At 45.6% G+C, this 15,906-nt stretch overlaps 1 long non-coding RNA gene across 1 annotated transcript; it reads right to left on the bottom strand.

The window, feature by feature from the left end:
• Positions 1-9,932: 9,932 nt before the first annotated feature.
• LOC127338501 (uncharacterized) lies at positions 9,933-15,276 on the bottom strand. Its single transcript, XR_011754182.1, has 10 exons — positions 14,877-15,276; positions 13,890-14,040; positions 13,709-13,772; positions 13,335-13,463; positions 12,476-12,657; positions 11,860-12,125; positions 11,330-11,422; positions 11,180-11,243; positions 10,488-10,579; positions 9,933-10,088 (listed from the first exon to the last, which is right to left on the bottom strand). It is a non-coding gene; the product is annotated as an uncharacterized lncRNA (long non-coding RNA).
• Between the last annotated feature and the right edge of the window lie 630 nt (positions 15,277-15,906).

Below are 15,906 nucleotides of genomic sequence, written 5' to 3'. Positions count from 1 at the left end.
TTCACCCCGGAGAAAGCCTGCACTCACAAAATAGTGCCTTCAACAAGGTCATTGCTTGGCACATCAAATTGAGGCTAGACCTTGGGTTTTCACCCTTCAAGTTTAGACACTGAATTCCTCCTGTGTTGTCACTCCCACTTGCCAATTCCGTTGCTCCAAGTCACGAAATGTCCACCGGTGTGTCTTCCCATATCCCGCGAAACATTTCCCATTGGGGTTAGGGCGGAGAGATTCCAACTCAGCGTTGATTTAGGTGTCGGTCTTCATACGTGGTGCTAGAGCATTGACAGCAAAGCCTTTCCTGAACCTCCTTTTGTCATAGATGAGGAAAGGAACTTTCGATGTTCATCAAAGTAGGAATATTTTCCTCCCTTATTCTGCGAGAAGAAAGTCATGGCCTGCTTGCAGATCGGGCAAGGCCACTTCTCATGTGTACACCAGCCGCAATTCAAAGCATGTGTTGGTAGTTCATGCAAGGATGTGTGGCACCAGACATACATATCGAAGTGCTCTTTTGTTACAGTGCCGTATGTTCGCACCCCACAATCCTCCCAACCAACATGCAAGTCATCCACCAGCAGTTCCAGGTACACACTCATATTCTTAACAGTGTATTTTAGCCCTGGGATTATCAGCGACACAAACATGTTTTATTATCTCATGCAGACGCCAGGGGTAGGTTCAGGGGAATAACAAACTCGGGCCACCAGTTGTATGTTGCAGCCCACATACCATATGGATTGAACCCATCGGTTGATATCGCAATTGCTATGCTCCTCAAGTCGCTCGCTTTCTTTGGATATTTAGCAGTGAACTTCTGTTATCACCAGAATTTGACCGAGTCAGAGGTGGGCCACGATTGAGATAGACTTGAAGATATACATGGAAGGAAGAACAAGAATTGGCCTTATACACGAAGTTGGGCTGAATTGCCCATGTATCTGTAATATAGTAGATTGCATCTTAGATTAAAAGTTAGAGTTTTACTCGTGCACGGTTAGGTGCACGTCCGAATTAGAAAGTCCGCTGGACTATAAATATGTATCTAGGGTTTATGGAATAAACAACAACTCACGTTCAACCCAAAACAAACCAATCTCGGCGCATCGCCAACTCCTTCGTCTCGAGGGTTTCTACCAGGTAAGCGACATGCTGCCTAGATCGCATCTTGCGATCTAGGCAGCACAAGCTCCACGTTGTTCATGCGTTGCTCGTACTGAAGCGTCTTTGATGGCGAGCAACGTAGTTATCATAGATGTGTTAGGGTTAGCATAGCTCTTCGTATAACATGCTTACGTAGTGCAACCCTTGCATATCTAGCCGCCCTCACATCTATCTCAGGTGTGGGGGCGGCACCCCGCTTGATCATTATTTAGTAGATCTGATCCGTTACGGTTGCTCCTTGTTCTACAAGGATTAGTTTAATATCTGCAATAGTTAGGCCTTACAAAGGGGGGGAGGATCCAGCGGCACGTAGGGTGGCGTTCGCAAGTCCTAAACAGGATGTTCCGAGGATCAACTTCATGTTGGTTTTTAGGCCTTGTTTAGGATCGGCTTACGATCACCGTGCGTGGCCGCGAGGCCCAACCTGGAGTAGGATGATCCGATTATGCGGTGAAAACCCTAAATCGTCGTAGATCTCATTAGCTTTATCTTGATCAAGCAGGATCACCATATATTCGTGCACCCCGTACGAATCATGGGTGGATCGGCTCTTTGAGCCGATTCACAGGATAACCTGAGAGCCGATCGAGGCTCGTATTTAATGTTTACGTGTATGCCATGCAGGAACTAAGCGAGGAATCCCCATCACCTTCCTGACCAGGTATAGGTCAGGTGGCACGCCCTTGCACTTCGCATCGCCGCGTGTGACCAGAAGAGCATTGCGGGCCGTCGCTCGGAGGGGTCTCAGCCAGCCGCAGCTCTAGGCTCTTCCCGGCTCTACAGTGTTGACAGGCCGCTGCCCGCCGGTGGGTTTTGGCAGTCAACACATTCTGGCACGCCCGGTGGGACAATCGTCTACATCAACCACATCGCCATCTACATCTGAGATGGCGGACGGCACGCCAGTCACCTACGAGGAGTTGCCTGACGAGCTCAAGAAGAGATATGACGAGATCAAGGTCACCCTCGAAGCCGACCTCATCGGCTCTTTTCAGAGAACCCGTTCCCATGGCATCAGATGGAAGGGATTCTTACCGCAAGGTGCACTCGATGGGATAGACCTCTCTGCCCCGTCGGAGGAACGCACCAGGGGCCTGCGGCAGGAGATCAACTACTTGGTGGCTCACTCGCTACACCGCCACTCTGAAAACCTGGTCAACGTGTTGGAGCGTGTCGCTCTGCGCGTGATCCAGGAGATCATGAGCCACCAGTACTCGCCGTCAGGACCAGCTCTCGGGACGCATCAAGGAGAGTTGCCACTCCAGTCCCGTCCACCGCTGCTATATGCGTTGGCAGCACCAGCTGAAGTGCCGGCTACACCGGCATTCGTCGTCTACAAGATCGGTGGTGACCCTAGTGACTACCAGTTCTTGGCTGAGGCGCCTAAGGAGATCCCTCAAGGATACGCGTGCACGTATGTGCTAGATTGTGGCAACTGGGCACTCTCAAACCAGGCCACAACATCAGGGACTCCGGCGAAGACAGGAGGAACGTCAGCAACAGAGCTTGAGAAGCAGACGTGGCTAACTAAGTACGCCACCCCGACGAAACTCCCGAGCCCAGCTCCTGCAGTTGGCTCAGAGCTGGAAAAGCAAACATGGCTGGCTAAGTACGCCACCCCGGCGAATCTTCAGAGTGCAACTCATGCAGCCGGCCACAATGGATCAGATCGTACCATGCGAGAGATCAGTTCGGCATGGTGCCGAAAAGAAGGGCAATCGGCTATTCCAAGCCGTACCCCGACGAGTACGAGATGATCCCGCTGCCACCTAAATATCGGCTCCCTGACTTCTCCAAATTCAGTGGATCAGATGGCTCCAGCTCCATCGAGCACGTCGGCCGATATTTGGCGCAACTAGGACCGGCTTCAGTGTCGGATCAGCTACGCGTGAGGCTCTTCTCACAGTCCCTCACGGGATCGGCTTTCGGATGGTACACCTCTTTGCCAGCAAACTCCATCCGGTCTTGGAAGCAATTGGAAGAACAGTTCCATATGCAATACCATTCAGAAGCTTCCGAGTCTAGCATTGCCGATCTAGCACAACTACGTCAGAAGCGCGGAGAAACGGTGACGAGTACATCCAGCGCTTCAGGAATCTTAGGAACCGATGTTATTCGGTTCGTATAAGCGAAAAGGAAGCGATCGAGTTGGCGTAGCTGGCCTTGCAGCACAGCTCAAGGACATGGCCTCCTGTGCAGATTATCCTCGGTGGCGCACATGGTTCGAAACTATCGACATATGAACAGCGCCACCCGGACTGTACCAAGACAAGTTCAAGCGTGCAGTAGTCCTGGTCGATGCAGAGGAAGACGAAGTTCCTGCGGGAGACCAAGAAGTAGCAGTGGCTGAGTGGACTCGGGGAGGAACCCCCGTATCCTGCAAATGGGTAAAGCCACCAGGGCCGCCCAGGGGATTTGATTTTGACGTGACCAAGACTGAACAAATCTTCGACCTCCTGCTCAAGGAGAAACAGTTGACGATTCCTGAAGGTCTCAAGTTCCCCACGGCGCAGGAGCTGAACGGAAAGCCATACTGCAAATTCCACAACTCGCTTTCCCATGCCACCAACGACTGCAGGGTGTGGCGTCAGCACATCCAAGCGGCGATAGAGAAGGGGTGTCTAATTTTCAACCAGTACGCCATGAAGGTCGACACCCAACCCTTCCCCGCCGTTAACATGGTGGAAATCACCTACCCTGAGGGTTGCCAGCCAGGTCCCTCGTTCAGCATCAACATGGTAGGACCTGGGAACCACTCTGGCAAAGATGGAGATGAGGGCAGCTGCTCTCATAGCAAGGACACAGAGGAGGCCGCTCCACGCGATCGGCTCCATCATGATGGCAAGCGCTACGTCACAGAGGGGGAGGTGAAGAACATAAGATATCAACGACCTCTCTCTGATCACCTCCTCAACAAATATGTGAATCAGTATGACCAACGCCGACGCTCCAATTATGATGATGAAGGAGATCGTCTGGCTAGAGAAGCCAGAAGACATCGTCGGCATGATCACGATGAGGAGGAGCACGAGCGCCGAGCCACGGACAGATCAAGGGAAGAAGATGACAATGCCAGACACTGGGACTGCCCTTTCTTCAGACACTGCTGGGATTCAGGAATGAGCCGATTGCCCACAATCGGCAATTGCCCAGAATGCAACAAGAAGAAGAAGGAGGCAGCCAACGTGTCTGTGTTCAAGCGCTTAGGGCCTCTCCCGCCACAAAGCAAACGCGCTGAGTCACCTCGTTGGGCAGATCTTGAGGATTCCGAAGACGAGGGACTAGAAGAAGAAGAAGACAGGTACCACCGTCCAAGGTGGTGCCCTGACGGACTCAGCCGTTCACAAAAACGCAGGGTTCAGCGGTTGCGCGGCCTGGAGGAAGCCGAAAGGTTATACCTGCATACACTAAGGAAGGCACGGCCTGATCTGGCTGCAAAGGTTCAGCGAGCCCTGGATGAAGAGGGTCGTCCACGGAAAATGGAGTGGCGCCCCAAACAAAGGAGAGCCGATGATGAGACATCGGCTGGCACGAACATGGTGTTCATCCTCCCTTCGGAGTTCAGTGCTCCAGGTTTAGATGAGACATCCGTGGCACAACTTGACTGCGGCCCACGGCCGGTTATCTTTGAGAAGCCACGAGAAAAGAGCTACAGGCATCTGAAGGCCTTGTACTTGCGAGGTTATATCGATGGGAGGCCGGTAAATAAGATGCTGGTGGACACCGGAGCGGCAGTTAACATCATGCCGTATTCTATGCTACGTCGGCTGGGACGCTCTAGCTCGGATCTAATCAAGACCAACGTAACGTTGAGCGATTTCAATGGCCAAGCGTCTGAGGCACAAGGAGTTCTGAACGTGGATCTGACCGTAGGAAGAAAAACTATCCCTACAATGTTCTTCATCATCGATAGCACGAGCGATTATCTTTGTCTTTGCTAGGAAGAGATTGGATCCACGCCAACTGCTGTATTCCCTCCACGATGCACCAATGCATAATACAGTGGGATGGAGATGAGGTAGAAGTCGTCCAGGCCGACGACTCAGCCGAAATTTCAACGGCTGGCATGAACGCATGGGAAGCAGCAGGCCAAGAACCCCTCTCAGGCATCAACTTGGACGATTGCGAACGTATCGATGTGACAAAGGGAAGGGTTAAGCTGGTTTTATCCACTGGCCTGACCATGTAGTTGAAGCAAAGCGATGCGCAACTTGGCGAGGCTGATCCTTGTGATCGGCCCCAAAGGTCTATGAAGGGACATTACAGAACCTTCAGTCAGCGCTCCAATCATTATGGAGGCCGATCCCAGCAATCGGCCAAAATTATCCTCACCACATGTTCTGCTTGTGTTCACCCTCGACCCTATCAGGAGCCGACGTGCGAATTACAGAGCCGATATCTGCCATTCTTTGACAGCTTCGGCTCGGGGGGCACCTAAACAGGGGAATGGATGCAGGGGTACATGTGTGCAATGAAATACTGGGGGCCGATAGGAGAAAATCGGCCAGCAAAAAAAAATTTTACAGCCGATGCAAGGGCATCGACTTTAGAATTGAGAAACAGCCGATGCGCAGCCATCGACTCTAGTGGAATTATGCGATGTTTATCGAGTCTCCACCAAATCCAGGCCAGCGGTGGTGCCTTCTGTTGCTTCGAGGAAATAAAACAATGGAAATTTCTTCAGCTGCTTCGAGCCGATCCGGGTTCCTGAACCTTTTTGTCGAGGATGTCCAATCTTTGGGGCTAGTTCAGCTGAAACGGAAGATTATCGGCTGTCTGAGGAAGAAAGAGGATCGGTTTTGGCGCATTCTCTCTGACATTCTCGCCTCGAGTAAGGCTCGGGGGGCAGCAGGCTCAAGTAAGGCTCGAGGGGCAGCAGGCCTGGTGGATGCTCTGTTTTACTCTGTTTAAAGAGCCGATGGGGATACCATCGGCTGATCCTTCATTGCAACCTTCTTCACAATGATGAGGACTGAAAAGGTTTATTGGGTTTGGTTGGAAAAGTTCAAAGGTTTTCCTGAAGATCCTGCATTTTTCACCAGATTTAGAAAATCATCAGTTGAAGAAGGGGAGGGTGAATTTCAAAGGACCGATGCGTTGCTATCGGCTCATTACGCATTGGCAAAAGGGGCGAATCGGCAATGTCAGTAGGAGAGGGAATCGGCTAAATTAAACTCAGAAGAAATCGGCAAAATCAAATTGGGGAAAAGTTCTTCATTGATAGGCGAGATTTCTTACATGAAGAGCTGATTGCTCTCAAAAGGAAATGCTAGGGGATACATTGCCCCATCTACTACTATTGGCCCTATTCTAGAGGTCTTATCTACGGGCCATCACTGCCCTCGTCGTCGCCGTCGTCGCCGCTGTCGGCGCTGCTTCCGGCGGGCTCGTCGTCGCTCCAGTGGCCGCCGATCGGGCCCTCATTGTCCTCATCTTCTTCGTCAGCGTCATCGTCGCTGTCGAAATCGCTGAGGTTGCCCGGCCAAGGGCAGAACCGCTTGGCCGGCGGCTCGTCGGAGGAGGTGTCATCCTCCTCCTCTTCCTGCTCCTCCTCCTCCCCGGAAGAGGTGAAGTCGTAGGAGAAGCTGTCGTCGTCGCTCTCCTCCTCCGTTTCCCCAACGGCGAGGAAGCGGAGGTCGCTCTCCCCGTCCGTCGAGGACTGGTCGTCCTCGGACCAGATGGAGAAGTCGTGGTCTGACTCCTCCCCGGCCGCAATGGCGCGGCGGATGTTCGCCGCGTGGACCTCTGCCGGGTTGTACTCCGGCGTCGGCTCACGGGATGTGGAGGACTGGCTGGAAGGATCCGATGGAGCAGAGGAGGAAGAAGACATGGTGGCAGGAGGGCTTTTGGAGTGCTAATGCGAAGGAGATGCAGAGGAGAACTGTTCGTAGCGGTTAAATAAAAGGGGATATAGTGGAAATTCAATGCCACAGCAGTTTCCAAGGAAGTGGTGCCTAAAGAAAAAAAAACTGCCAGTTCACGCGGAGAAGTTGAGAAGGCAGGGCATCATGATGAAGGATACTGCAACAGTTCTGCCACGACATGACCCGACAAAGGAGAACATAGTGATTTTGGAATTACCAATTCCAAAACCAGGGGGGCATGTGTTATCACCAGAATTTGACCGAGTCAGAGGTGGGCCACGATTGAGATAGACTTGAAGATATACATGGAAGGAAGAACAAGAATTGGCCTTATACACGAAGTTGGGCTGAATTGCCCATGTATCTGTAATATAGTAGATTGCATCTTAGATTAAAAGTTAGAGTTTTACTCGTGCACGGTTAGGTGCACGTCCGAATTAGAAAGTCCGCTGGACTATAAATATGTATCTAGGGTTTATGGAATAAACAACAACTCACGTTCAACCCAAAACAAACCAATCTCGGCGCATCGCCAACTCCTTCGTCTCGAGGGTTTCTACCAGGTAAGCGACATGCTGCCTAGATCGCATCTTGCGATCTAGGCAGCACAAGCTCCACGTTGTTCATGCGTTGCTCGTACTGAAGCGTCTTTGATGGCGAGCAACGTAGTTATCATAGATGTGTTAGGGTTAGCATAGCTCTTCGTATAACATGCTTACGTAGTGCAACCCTTGCATATCTAGCCGCCCTCACATCTATCTCAGGTGTGGGGGCGGCACCCCGCTTGATCATTATTTAGTAGATCTGATCCGTTACGGTTGCTCCTTGTTCTACAAGGATTAGTTTAACTAGATGACCCGTTGCGCTATCGCGCAAATGGCAGAATCAAGCCAAAAATTTAAACCATAAGTTTTAGTATTAAGAATTACCTCGAAATTTAACTGCTTTAGTATCTTGTAGACACACCATTCCATCGAGACAAACCATTCCTTCGAGGGTGCTGGAGTAAGATATGATAATTTAGTATGATTTCACACTATTTCCTTCAGTTTTTATGATTTTGTATAAAATTATGGTTATTATACCCAAAAGAGGTAGCATCATAAAAAAAACATAAAAGGACAATTACTGATTCTAAGAAGAATGTTTCTACTTTTGTGAGTAGCAAGACAGAAAAAGTTTGGTTCGAGATTTTGTGCCCCTTTACTGATACCACGGGAACCAGAAACTATTACAAATGTTTGCCTTCGTAAACAATTTCTTGGCTGATACCGTCCATCCACATCACGATTTGCGTTGACGGTCCAATATCTTTCCCTTAACCTATTTCCCTAACCTTCACACTTGATCTGCTACACATCCCTTCATTGACTCCACTCCACATCTAATCCGTTGATCAAGTACCTCGCGGCCATCCACGCCATCAGTAATCCGAGCTGCTTGCCCTAAGATTTACCTAACTCTTGATAGAGGACAAAGCAGATTAAACATTTTAGAATCCTAAGACAATATATTGTCATTTCAGAATCCTAACACAATACATTTAAATAGTGGGAAATCTTTTTAAAAAAAATTCAGAAGTAACGATAATGCTATATGTTAGAAAGCTATGAATTCCATTAGAAAATAGAAATTACACTTTACAGATTAAGGTAAGGTAACTTCATGGTGTTAGCATCATAAAAATGCAATTTCACTTCATACGAACCTAACTTAAATGTCCATTTGAAAATACTACCTCATGCATTTATTCAACTTCTCACAAGTAAAGAATTACAGAGATAATAAGAAAACAAAGATATCACGTATACGAAACTCCAAACCAACTATGGAAATTCCTTGCATTTGTCTCCTTTTCTTGAGACATAAAAGGCAATGCAAGTTGTTATCGGCCAAGATGATCATATGACTGCTAAAGTTCTAATGACAAAAGATATACCATGTGGCATAAAAACTTTATGTTTTACAGGGGGTATACGAGACTAACAAAAGCAGAATTGAGATAATATTGTAGCCATAAATTTTATCCATGTTAGTGTCTTTTATTAAGATCCATTGACTTTAAACCAAGAGGCATTAAACATTGAATGTGGGCACAGCAGCTCCCTGTTTTTGATACCCGAAGCTGGACCTAATGCAAAAAAGTATATTTTTTTTATTTTTGTGGGAAACAATAATTGGTCTTGCAATCTTAATCTGGTCATCTACTTCATATACTTGCATTAACAGGTATAATCCTACCCTAGATGAGCCATCAAGAAATCGAACCAGGACCCGATGTTATTTGAGAATAGAGGATCATCTTCAATAAACATTTTCACCTACGGTTGTGTTTTAGAGAATGGATGACCCGCTTGTGCCACTGGGACAAAAAGTAACTATGGTTGCTCCGTAGTTTGTCTGCCCGTTAAATTCTAATTAATCTGCAAGGGTATTTAGAAATGTACCAACATATTAAGGTGCAAACCATGTGCAACGTTCTTGGCCTACCTGCAAAGTAAGTTCTTGCCTGAGTGTCGTGCCCTCATGTCGTGCTGCTCCCTGGCTCCCAACCATGGCCAACTGCTCGACACACTTCAGAATTGGCATTTATTAACTGGCATGTCAAGAATCAAATACATCCATACTCTTCTAATGCAGTCAAGCAGACAATGCAGATGCATGGTAGATATTAGCACAATACACACCTGGGTGACGCATCGGTATCATCTGGGGCTAAGGTGATAGGAGTTGGAGTGTTACATGGGCAATGTCCAACCAATGTTCAGAGAAATTAACATATGCCTGTTGAAAAGAAGAGACGGAGCTAGCTAACATAATGCCAACAAAATCAGCACATTCATAAAGGAAAAAAGAGAGGCTGAAGTACATATACAAACCTGAGCAAGGAGGACGTACAGATGAGTTGATACTTTACAGGAGCAGCACGAACTGATATTTCGCTCACAATCAGATATGGATCTTGTCTCCAACAGCAAAGATAGTTTCAGTGGCTAAAGTTGGGAAACAAATTTGACCATATGGCTTACAAGAAGTGATCAAATTGTTTTTCTGGCAAACCTGCAATGCACCAAGAAATGATCAAATTGTTAGCAAACCCGGGAGAGGGAAACCACACTATTCCTAACTTCTTGAAGTGTGAATTTCCTGCGGTCATTTTCTAACAAAAAACAAATCTCCAGGAGCTATCCAAGAAATGCTAAACGTGTGGCATTTTCTGAAAACATTGTGCTATGCACTTCTGACTAAATCACTTCAGTCATGCATTGTCCACTTTAAAACTGCAGGAGTGTTTACCTACATATATTTTTTCATTTAGATGGTAATATATTTGGATAATATATAAGAATAGGCATATTTATAAACAACTCATTAAATAGATCCTTTGTTCTTACTCTTTGGTGACACCAACTATTTGAGTAACAAACTAAGAATGGGGCATGATGCAACGAAACTCACGTGAGATAATTTGACACACTTCTGCTGCAGGCAGAGACAAGCTTCAAAGCTTCCAATGCACTACATGGCTGGATGATATTATTGACGACACCCTGTAATCAGGAATACACATGTCATGCACCCATGCCCTCTTAAATTAAAACATTATGCTTCTTGATTCCAAGATTTATACGGCTGAACATAATAAAATCGTACTTAGACATCATGATAACTGAGAACCCAAAGTAGGGCGCTAAGGACACCGGCAGATCAGATCACCGGCACAACAAATATTAGGATGCCTCCATATTCTACTAAATATGAAAATGTTCATTCTGAAGTACCTAATATCACATCAAGATACTTTCTAAGTCATGTAATTCCCATTAAGTAGTGATGTTTTTTTAAATTCCTATTTTGTAGGTGGATATAATAAGATCAAAGCACCAACAGGGTATAATAATTCCTATTACATCTTAGTCCCGGAGAATAAACGGAGCAGAATATGTAACTCCAGAAATACCAAAAAATTCTACTATCTTTAAAACCTTTATTTGTGTAAATGGAAAAATAGACAAGAAAAGGATAGTACTATCTAAATAATGTGTCAAGATAATTATCTGTCATGATGAATCTTTTCATACCTCCATCTCCAAAGTTTCCATAATGGAATCACAAACCAATATTTTGGTCCTACAGGCTTTCGTGCTTACCAATGAATCTTCCAGGATCCATCTCCACACTTCATGCTCAAATCAGAAATCAAGATTGGAGAAACTGAAAAGGAAGCTAGATGTGAGTACTAATGGGAAAAGAAAAAAAAGATCACTCACAGGTGGAGGAGGTGAGGAGCAGGAGCTCACCTCGAGCAGACGTAGACGAGCAGATGAGGGGACTGCAGCGCACAGAGCTTGAAGATCAGCCGATGGTGGAGCTTCCAGGCATGTGGAATAATCCTGATAAACCGACAGAAAGACATGAAAATAATTAATCTAGGCTAACTAAGACTGGAATGTACAAGTATTCGAACATAATCATAAAGTAATCAAGTAATTATGAATAATAAAATCCTTAAAAATGCAGGTCTATGTAGAGTCCTCCCTCATCCTGAAACATCATAACCACGAATTAGGCATCTAGAACCTACATCACACGTACGAATCAGCAGAAGCAGCTCATGCTTGCAGGTCCGCCTCAGTTTGGCGGGTGGAAAAACGAAGATGGAGGCTCGCCTTCGATCTCCACGATCCAACGCCGTGGCTCGAAGCCGTGCAGCGGAGGTGTGTGGCCTCTCTCCCACATCGGTGTTAGAATCTACAGGCTACACCCCAAACCTTATAGGGAAAAAGAAAAGAAACCAAATCGGAGGAAGATATTGGAAAAAGGAACTCACGTGGGAAGATGCAGGAGGAAGGAGATGGTGATGTGCTCCGATTCGGCCACCGTCGTCGTCGTTGTCTCCAACTGGCCTCTCTCCCTTTCCCCATGGCCATCGTTGTTGCTGTCCCCTTCATGAGCACCGCTTTCCCTAGTCCTCCAACCGTCGCCTGAATCTTCTCTTAAAACATGTTTAACAGATAAAAAGCATATAGCCACTTGGTATTACTATGATCGTCGAAGAATTACCCACTTTGTATCATTTGGCAAGAGGCAGAGGTACTACAATAAACAAATATGAACTAAATGAGTATGAAGTAGATGCGAACTACATGAGAAGTCCAGAACTATCAAATGAGCAACAAAATCCATCGATCAATGAGTTCGATCTTGCAGCAGCGAACAAACCATCGATCAATGAGAAATACAATTGGAACTGAATATGACCCAAGTTCTGAACTAATCTATTGTACACTGGCAATTGGCAAGTAATGCAGGTATAAAATATAAATGTGAATTCCTCAAATGCTAACAAAAGTTACTATTTACAAATTATACAGACAAGCAGCGACAAAGAAAAACAAGTTCACCCAATCAATTATAGATATATGAAAAAAGTACATGATCCTTACTTAATTTCCAATATGTAATTTCTGCATGTTTAATAAGGCTATGGACACCGTGAGCCAGTTTAACAAATGCAAGAGGAGGATCTGTGATATAGCACATCGATGACCAGCACTGTTGTGCATACCCCAGAATGACTCGCGTGACCCTGAGCAGCGGTGGCATTCTGCACCATGTAGAATAATGACTACAACCAAGGAAAATATATAGCTTCTTGTCATTCCTTTATGTTTAAACACAACTATACATATATAACTAAAAACCGGCATATACGAAAGGAATAATTTCAGTCGAGAGGAAGATCAGCTACTCTGGTAATAAAAACAGGTCACAGTGGTAAGCCACTTTACAAAAAAATGAACAGATAAACCAACGAAATAGAAACAAATGATGAAGAAACAATCAAGAGGTAAATATAACGATCTGGGTTCGCCCGTCACTAAAAGCTGTTGGGTGGGTGGGTAGTTTAGCAAGGTTTAAGAGGATAATGGGCATGCTCATACATAATGGTGAAGAAACGTTAAGCTAACCATGGAGTAACATTCAGAACTGGGGAAAATTTACAGAAGAATGTTGAATAAAGAACAAAAGATGAGCGAAAAATGCAGACCTGGCTGTATAAGGAACAGGAGGAAAAAATATGAGCGGAGAATGAAAGGCCATGAAGTCTCGCACGACAAGGAAATGAAAGACAAAGTTTACTTGAGCAAACAAAAAGGCTGGAGTGAGAGAACACATAATACTTGGGGCGTGAAGGCCTCGCCTAAGAGCAACCAAGGGAAGCATTGAGAGGACAACCTGGAGCAAAACTAAAAACTGAAAAAACAGACAACCTGCATCGTGATAAAGAAAGAGATTACTTACCACAGGCAACGAGGGGAGCCCGAGGTTGCGCTGGCAGATAATGGAAGACGTGGCATCGAAGGGGCTTCACAGGGACAAGAAAGGAAAGCCAAATTTACCCACCCAAACTCTTGTAGAATACAACTAAAGCTGCATATATACGATTGTGCACATGATTTAGTGATATATCAAGTATTGAAGCCTGTGAGGAACAAAGTCAACAATTCAGCAATATTTTAAGTATGATTGATCCTAACAAGTACATAAAACGTATGGGATATGTACTGATTGGCTCAAAATTTTCATCAGTACAGATTGATTCTATCTAGTTTGCAGCTCCAATTTACCATATTTCACTTGACAAAGTAATTAATGAGCAAGGGGATATCGATCACCTGAAACACCACTTTTCTTCAGTTGCTCTGCTAGAGTTCCAAACCCCACTTTCCTCAACTAATACTGTGTGCAAAATGCAACTAATGAGTAACCGGAGTATGAGTTGTGCATTTATTCCAACATGTACGGACTATTTTGCTATCGAACGAAATACTATACACAAGAGACAACCTCTGGTACCTCATGGAGTGACAATGATGATAGTGCAATGCGAAACAGAGTAAATTTTGCACATGAGCATTTGCAGTGGCATCATATCTGGATAGATCTCTATATAACTTTTCCTCAACCATAAGGTACTGGAACTGCATGCTGGCCAATGGCATCATATCTGAAAAAGTAATAATCTATTTTAGTCAAATGGCTGCTCCGAAATTAAATTATTTTAAAAAATATGAACAAATGATTCAAATAGGCCAATATGAACCGAATAGCCACAACGACTCAATTCACCGATTCTATTCTCCCAAAAAATCAAAGCCTTTCTGAGGTGCTGAAAGACGGCAAAGCCATCAAACACACAAGAGGCAATGGATATGCACAACGGCTGGAACAAGATTCAAGCAAGCTTAAACCACAACATCCCATGATTACAGATGCCACTCTTCTATACGCTTTAGCATTCTCTCTAATTAATACCAAAGATCACAAAACCATTCTTTGCAAAAAGCTACAGTGTAAAATAGGGCGCATTCCAGAAATTATAAATCATCAAAATTTACAAAACACAACTTTTAGGTATATACAAAATAAGCTTTGCATAACCTGGAGCTAAAATTAAAGACATCACAGCCCGGAAGCAATACACTTCCCATTGTACGCATAAGTAAGTATTAGGACGTAGCCACGTAGTACACGCCTGGCAACATTTTAATTTCTAAGAAATATATCATCACTTGCGATCACGCATAATGAAGATTTAAAATTTCCTGCAGCACGGCAGAAACAAGGGACAAATATTACAGTGTGCAATAGTAAAGCCACCATAATGAAAACAGGTTGCTTGTATTTCATTACTTTAGTAACTGAACCAATCCTAAACTCGCCATAATATTCTCCAGAGGGAAACTCTAGTTCATGTCACATATTGCATAGAAAATCATTTTGACATAAAAGGAAGAACATTAAATGCAACTAAATAATAAGATTAATGCTCAAGCCACTCACCAATAGCTGTTTTCCATCCTTAAAAGCTGATTCTGTAGCTTCTTTAGCCTGAAATCACCACATGTATCCCATTAGTCCTTACATCACACATGCAATTATTTCAGAATAAACAAAACCAAAGATACAAGCTACAGTGAGTACAAATGATAATTACACTGTTAGTCATCAGAGATAGAATTTATATATGTCGAGCTTCTCAGCCATAGAAGCCTGTGAAGGGAGACACTGCCGAGTGCTGACATAGTTAATTAACCCAAATTGTCTAACCTTTTTATGTGGGGAACCAAAATTATCTAACCAATCTGGTATTTTCATGGATTCTATCTAAACTAAAGTTTCAAGATACGGAGTATAGTATAGCGCTGAGTTACCGGGCACAGAACTCCGAACAACCTGTCAAGTGTCAACTCTTACAACAGATGCCCGCAATATTAACTTTGCAGCACAGAGAGATGGATGTATATCTGCTGCACCAATATCCAAGGAGATGGGCGCTCGCATCCAACCCTCCTAAATCCTTCATACAGAAAACGAAACAAATTCTCAGGAGTGTGGAGAGATCTAAATCGAGATCGCGCAGCTGCTCCGGCCAATCCAAGAGAATTTAACAGAGGCTCCGATACAGGCAATAAGCGGACATCAGATGGAAGAGGGGAAACTAACATTGAACCCGGCTTTCAACGTCAGCATCACCCACGCAAGAACGGCAGGCGGCCAACCCACATCAGGGGAGAGGGCATGGAAGGAAAATGCTGACCACCAAAACAAAGGAAGGAGATGGACGACAAAGGGGGAATGGGAAGTAGCCCAGACTTTTCTACTCCGTAACTTACTTTTCCTCACCTCACCTTCAGCCGTCGAGAGACGCCGCCGCCCCGCTTTTATCGGCTCACCGCCCCGCCGAGAATTGATTCCCGTCGGCGGGACCCGCTCACGGGGACCACGGCGACCGGGAGGACGAGCGGCCGTCCGTGCTGCTCTGGAAGCTCGCCTTGCGACATCGCGCTGAAGCCGGCCGTTCCCCCTCCGC

This window comes from Lolium perenne, chromosome 3, assembly GCF_019359855.2.
Source record: "Lolium perenne isolate Kyuss_39 chromosome 3, Kyuss_2.0, whole genome shotgun sequence".
NCBI lineage: Eukaryota > Viridiplantae > Streptophyta > Magnoliopsida > Poales > Poaceae > Lolium > Lolium perenne.
This window is presented reverse-complemented; position numbering and strand designations above follow the sequence as displayed.